Genomic DNA, 7,500 nt, shown 5'->3' on the forward strand with positions numbered 1-7,500 from the left:
ACAAAATGTTATAAATAATATTAATGTGGCAGCAGTAAGATTTATCAGGGTTTTTCGTACAATACGTGGCACGAGGTAAAAAGAGAACTAAATGTTTATTCTTTCTTTTTAATTGTAAGGAAAGATATGAGTTTTCCTCATATTTGTCAAATTGTTTATCTAAGGCAAAGATTTATTCGTAAGAATAAATCTTTGCCTTAGATAAACAGATAGACAGATAGACAGAATCAGAGGAAATAGTTTTAAGAGTAGAATGAAATGATTTTACACTAGTATGGAGAAATTGTTTTGATCAAGATTCTTGGTTAAAAAAATAATGCTTTCGTGCGCCGACGAAAGACGTATATATGCAGTTTATTTATTTTTGATAGAGTATATATATATATATATATATATATATATATATGTATCTATACATATACATATATATATATATATATATGTATATATATATATATATATATATATATATGTATGTATATATATATATATATATATATATAATGTATGTATATATATTTACATATACATATACACACACACACACATATATATATATATATATATATATATATATATATATATATATATATATATATATATATATATATGTGTGTGTGTGTGTGTGTGTGTCATCATCATCATCTCCACCTACACCTATTGACGCAAAGGGCTTCAGTTACATTTCGCCAGTCGTCTCTATCTTGAGCTATTAATTCAATACTTCTCCATTCATTATCTACTTCGCAGTGAGGTAAGTAAATAAGGATATCAATACATTTTTTGACCTAATAAGACCATCATTAGCTTCTTAAACAATAAAATCATCCTTAACATATAAAAAATGGAAACCTGGCCCTTATAGAGCGAAAGAGTCATCGGCATCTTGTATCCAGATATAGAAACAGGAATTTCACCGCGAAAAGGAGGCTAATTGGGAATACGATATAGTCACAAAAAAAAAAAAAATTGTTTATGCAAAGACTGAGTGAATGGGGGAATGTAGAGATGTAGTGGAATGAGGGATGGAGTTACACAAAAGTGAAAAGGTATGAAATTTGACGGTGGAGAGATAGGGAGAAGAAGGGTTTATTCTGTGGTTTTGTTTTTTTGAGTTTGATAATGAAACACTCTTGCACTCATATATATATATATATATATATATATATATATATATATATATATATATATATATATATATTATAGTTTATATATGAAAGATTGCTTGTATTGTTGTTATGGTTCTTAAAATATCTTATTTTTGTTGCTGATTACTCTGCTTATAGTTTATTTAAATTCTTATTTTCTTTCCTGACTAGGCTATTTTTCCCGTTGGAGCCGTTGAGCTTGAAGCTTCCGGCTTTCACAAGTAAGGTTGTAGCTTAGCAAGTACTACTACTACTACTACTACTACTACTACTACTACTACTACTACTACTACTACTACTACTACTACTAATAATAATAATAATAATAATAATAATAATAATAATAATAATAATCAGACTCGTGTAAAATTCTAGTTTGTGATAGAATATATTTATATTGAATTTTTGAGAGAATTCAATATCTAAAAAAATAGAATTCCTCTATGAAAGGTAGTCAACTGCACAATCGGTACCTTTGTCATTTCTGGCACAAGGCTTAAATCGCTCACAATAGGGAAAAGAAGCGAGCGAGAAAAAGGTCAGTCCTTTTTTCTAAAGGAAAAACCAATACTTGTCCTATTTCCCTTTTGGTCTTTCAATCGTTCCTTTTTTTTTTCTTTTTTTTTTTTTTTTACATTTTTCCCACTTGTTTTTTATGTTGAGTTGTTCAGTGTATCTGTTTCCAGGTTTGTTAGAATGTCTATAATTTTTCCAATATTAGAAATTGATGTTCCATAGAAAAGGGTTACACTGTTAAAAATTTGCCGTAAAAAAAACATTTACAATTTTAAAACAGATATATTGACTTTAAGGAGTCATATTACGGTCACCCACCCGTAAAAAAATAATAACAATTTAGAGTAAAATAACGGTCGCCTATATTTTACTGAAATACGGCCGAAAACAGTATATTTTCAAGGATAATTTCCGATTAAAATTACGGTTTTTTAACAGTGTATTTTCTTATAACATTAAAAGATTGGGGTTTGTGGTAGCCTTAAGTACTATCAACTGAGTCATCAGCAGCCATTGCAGGGCCCTCCCTGGTCCTACCTTGCGTTGAGAAGGGGTTTGGGCGCTGATCATATGTATAAATTGCCAGTCTTTGGGGCATGTTCCTGCTAGCTAAGGCAATACCACTGTCCCTTGCCTCTGCCATTTATAAGCGGTCTTCAAAACCTTTAGGAAAAAAAAAAAAAACTGACGACGAGATTGAATTAATGATTCCTCAGTGTGACCCAAGAGGAAGCGGGGGACGAAAAATGGCGAATCTTGACATTCATGAATTTCTGAAGGGAGATTTTTCCGACGGGGATTATGGTGATGGAAGCGCCACCGGGCAGAAAAAGGGGGAGAACTGTAAGCTACTAGAGAGAGAGAGAGAGAGAGAGAGAGAGAGAGAGAGAGAGAGAGACGTATCTTCTTCCATCGAATTCTGTGGTGTCAGTCTGTGGCTAATGTGTGAAGACCAGCCTTACAAGAATATCTCTTTTATTTTGTATATTATTATCATAGGTTTTCACACAAATCGTAATGAACATTTTGTACATATAAGGACGTTCAACACAGTATTGGCAAATGAAATAAATAAATTAATAAACCTCTGTCCATATCAATTGCGTCTGTGTGTGCTTTAACACAATACTCTCAAATATAACCGGATTTTTTTTTATTAGGACTCTTTGTAAACAAAACAGTCATATTTTACCGTTCCAGTGAGTCGTCAAGCCCCGTACTCTGGGTTGGGCTTTCGTAGTTGAAAGGAGCTTAGTGTAATCTGAATATGAGTGGGGTGGAGTTAAACTCCCTAAAGCTTTGATCAAATGTTGTTATGTTTACATTGGGGGACTTTATCACTACGACAGAAAGTAGAGGGACACAGAAAGCATATTTTCGCCTTGCCAAGCAGTCTTATTTTTCTCTCAGTACATAGCATACCTTCGCCACGTGAAGAAGTCTTCTTTTGCTATAAGTAGAGAGCATGTTTTCGCCACGCTAAGCAGTCTTATTTTTCTCTTAGTAGAGAGCATACCTTTGCTACGCAAAGCAGTCTCATTTTGCTCTCAGCAGAGGGCATGTCTTTGCCAGGCCAAGCAGTCTTATTTTGCTCTTAGTAGAGAGCACGCCTTCGCTACGCCAAGCAGTCTTATTTTGCTCTTAGTAGAGAGCATGTCCTTGTCACACAAAGCCTTCTTTCTTTTTTTTTTGCTCTCATTAGAGAGCATACTTTCACTACGCCAAGCAGTCTCATTTTGCTCTTAGTAGAGAGCATGCCTTCGCTACACCAAACAGTCTTATTTTGCTCTTAGTAGAGAGCATGTCCTTGTCACGCCAAGCAGTCTCATTTTGCTCTTAGTAGAGAGCATACCTTTGCCACGCCAAACAGTCTCATTTTGCTCTTAGTAGAGAGCATGCCTTCGCTACACCAAACAGTCTTATTTTGCTCTTAGTAGAGAGCATGTCCTTGTCACGCAAAGCAGTCTCATTTTGCTCTTAGTAGAGAGCATGTCCTTGTCACGCCAAGCAGTCTCATTTTGCTCTCAGTAGAGAGCATATCCTTGTCACGCAAAGCAGTCTCATTTTGCTCTTAGTAGAGAGCATACCTTCGCTACACCAAACAGTCTTATTTTGCTCTTAGTAGAGAGCATGTCCTTATCACGCAAAGCAGTCTCATTTTGCTCTCAGTAGAGAGCATGGCTTCGCTACACCAAACAGTCTTATTTTGCTCTCAGTAGAGAGCATATCCTTGTCACGCAAAGCAGTCTCATTTTGCTCTCAGTAGAGAGCATGCCTTCGCAACGCCAAACAGTCTCATTTTGCTCTCAGTAGAGAGCATATCCTTGTCACGCAAAGCAGTCTCATTTTGCTCTTAGTAGAGAGCATGCCTTCGCTACACCAAACAGTCTCATTTTGCTCTTAGTAGAGAGCATGTCCTTATCACGCAAAGCAGTCTCATTTTGCTCTCAGTAGAGAGCATGCCTTCGCTACACCAAACAGTCTTATTTTGCTCTCAGTAGAGAGCATATCCTTGTCACGCAAAGCAGTCTCATTTTGCTCTTAGTAGAGAGCATGCCTTCGCAACGCCAAACAGTCTCATTTTGCTCTCAGTAGAGAGCATATCCTTGTCACGCAAAGCAGTCTCATTTTGCTCTTAGTAGAGAGCATGTCTTTGTCACGCAAAGCAGTCTCATTTTGCTCTTAGTAGAGAGCATGCCTTCGCAACGCCAAACAGTCTCATTTTGCTCTCAGTAGAGAGCATATCCTTGTCACGCAAAGCAGTCTCATTTTGCTCTTAGTAGAGAGCATGCCTTCGCAACGCCAAACAGTCTCATTTTGCTCTCAGTAGAGAGCATACCCTTGCCACGCCAAGTAGTCTCATTTTGCTCTTAGTAGAGAGCATACCTTTGCCACGCCAAGCAGTCTCATTTTGCTCTTAGTAGAGAGCATGTCCTTGTCACGCAAAGCAGTCTCATTTTGCTCTCAGTAGAGAGCATGTCCTTGTCACGCCAAACAGTCTCATTTTGCTCTTAGTAGAGAGCATGTCCTTGTCACGCAAAGCAGTTTCATTTTACTCTTAGTAGAGAGCATGTCCTTGTCACGCCAAACAGTCTCATTTTGCTCTTAGTAGAGAGCATGTCCTTGTCACGCAAAGCAGTCTCATTTTGCTCTTAGTAGAGAGCATGTCCTTGTCACGCCAAGCAGTCTCATTTTGCTCTTAGTAGAGAACATGTCCTTGTCACGCAAAGCAGTTTCATTTTACTCTTAGTAGAGAGCATGTCCTTGTCACGCCAAATAGTCTCATTTTGCTCTTAGTAGAGAGCATGTCCTTGTCACGCAAAGCAGTCTCATTTTGCTCTTAGTAGAGAGCATACCTTTGCCATGCAAAGCAGTCTCATTTTGCTCTTAGTAGAGAGCATGTCCTTGTCACGCCAAGCCGTCTAATTTTGCTCTTAGTAGAGAGCATGTCCTTGTCACGCCAGGCAGTCTCATTTTGCTCTTAGTAGAGAGCATGTCCTTGTCACGCCAGGCAGTCTCATTTTGCTCTTAGTAGAGAGCATGTCCTTGTCACGCCAGGCAGTCTCATTTTGCTCTTAGTAGAGAACATGTCCTTGTCACGCCAAGCAGTCTCATTTTGCTCTTAGTAGAGAGCATGTCCTTGTCACGCAAAGCAGTCTCATTTTGCTCTTAGTAGAGAGCATACCTTTGCCACGCCAAGCAGTCTCATTTTGCTCTTAGTAGAGAGCATACCTTTGCCACGCCAAGCAGTCTCATTTTGCTCTTAGTAGAGAGCATGTCCTTGTCACGCCAAGCCGTCTAATTTTGCTCTTAGTAGAGAGCATGTCCTTGTCACGCCAGGCAGTCTCATTTTGCTCTTAGTAGAGAGCATGTCCTTGTCACGCCAGGCAGTCTCATTTTGCTCTTAGTAGAGAGCATGTCCTTGTCACGCCAGGCAGTCTCATTTTGCTCTTAGTAGAGAGCATGTCCTTGTCACGCCAAGCAGTCTCATTTTGCTCTTAGTAGAGAGCATGTCCTTGTCACGCCAAGCAGTCTCATTTTGCTCTTAGTAGAGAGCATGTCCTTGTCACGCAAAGCAGTTTCATTTTACTCTTAGTAGAGAGCATATCCTTGTCACGCCAAACAGTCTCATTTTGCTCTTAGTAGAGAGCATGTCCTTGTCACGCAAAGCAGTCTCATTTTGCTCTTAGTAGAGAGCATACCTTTGCCACGCCAAGCAGTCTCATTTTGCTCTTAGTAGAGAGCATGTCCTTGTCACGCCAAGCCGTCTAATTTTGCTCTTAGTAGAGAGCATGTCCTTGTCACGCCAGGCAGTCTCATTTTGCTCTTAGTAGAGAGCATGTCCTTGTCACGCCAGGCAGTCTCATTTTGCTCTTAGTAGAGAGCATGTCCTTGTCACGCCAGGCAGTCTCATTTTGCTCTTAGTAGAGAGCATGTCCTTGTCACGCCAGGCAGTCTCATTTTGCTCTTAGTAGAGAACATGTCCTTGTCACGCCAAGCAGTCTCATTTTGCTCTTAGTAGAGAGCATACCTTTGCCACGCCAAGCAGTCTCATTTTGCTCTTAGTAGAGAGCATACCTTTGCCACGCCAAGCATTCTCATTTTGCTCTTAGTAGAGAGCATGTCCTTGTCACGCAAAGCAGTCTCATTTTGCTCTTAGTAGAGAGCATGTCCTTGTCACGCCAGGCAGTCTCATTTTGCTCTTAGTAGAGAGCATGTCCTTGTCACGCCAAGCAGTCTCATTTTGCTCATAGTAGAGAGCATGCCTTTACCACGCCAAGCAATCTCATTTTGCTCTTAGTAGAGAGCATACTTTTGCCACGCCAAGCAGTCTCATTTTGCTCTTAGTAGAGAGCATGCCTTTGCCACGCCAAACAGTCTTATTTTGCTCTTAGTAGAGAGCATGTCCTTGTCACGCAAAGCAGTCTAATTTTGCTCTTAGTAGAGAGCATGTCCTTGTCACGCCAGGCAGTCTCATTTTGCTCTTAGTAGAGAGCATGTCCTTGTCACGCCAAGCAGTCTCATTTTGCTCTTAGTAGAGAGCATGTCCTTGTCACGCCAGGCAGTCTCATTTTGCTCTTAGTAGAGAGCATGTCCTTGTCACGCCAAGCAGTCTCATTTTGCTCTCAGTAGAGAGCATGTCCTTGTCACGCCAAACAGTCTCATTTTGCTCTTAGTAGAGAGCATGTCCTTGTCACGCCAAGCAGTCTCATTTTGCTCTTAGTAGAGAGCATGCCTTTGCCACGCCAAGCAGTCTCATTTTGCTCTTAGTAGAGAGCATACCTTTGCCACGCCAAGCAGTCTCATTTTGCTCTTAGTAGAGAGCATACCTTTGCCACGCCAAGCAGTCTCATTTTGCTCTTAGTAGAGAGCATGTCCTTGTCACGCCAAGCAGTCTCATTTTGCTCTTAGTAGAGAGCATGTCCTTGTCACGCCAGGCAGTCTCATTTTGCTCTTAGTAGAGAGCATGTCCTTGTCACGCCAAGCAGTCTCATTTTGCTCTTAGTAGAGAGCATGTCCTTGTCACGCCAAGCAGTCTCATTTTGCTCTTAGTAGAGAGCATACCTTTGCCACGCCAAGCAGTCTCATTTTGCTCTTAGTAGAGAGCATGCCTTCGCCACGCCAAGCAGTTTCATTTTGCTCTTAGTAGAGAGCATGCCTTCGCCACGCCAAGCAGTCTTATTTTGCTCTTAGTAGAGAGCATGTCCTTGTCACGCCAAGCAGTCTCATTTTGCTCTTAGTAGAGAGCATGTCCTTGTCACGCCAAGCAGTCTCATTTTGCTCTTAGTAGAGAGCATGTCCTTGTCACGCCAAGCAGTCTCATTTTGCTCCTAGT

This window comes from Palaemon carinicauda, chromosome 42 (assembly GCF_036898095.1).
Source record: "Palaemon carinicauda isolate YSFRI2023 chromosome 42, ASM3689809v2, whole genome shotgun sequence".
NCBI classification, from domain to species: domain Eukaryota; kingdom Metazoa; phylum Arthropoda; class Malacostraca; order Decapoda; family Palaemonidae; genus Palaemon; species Palaemon carinicauda.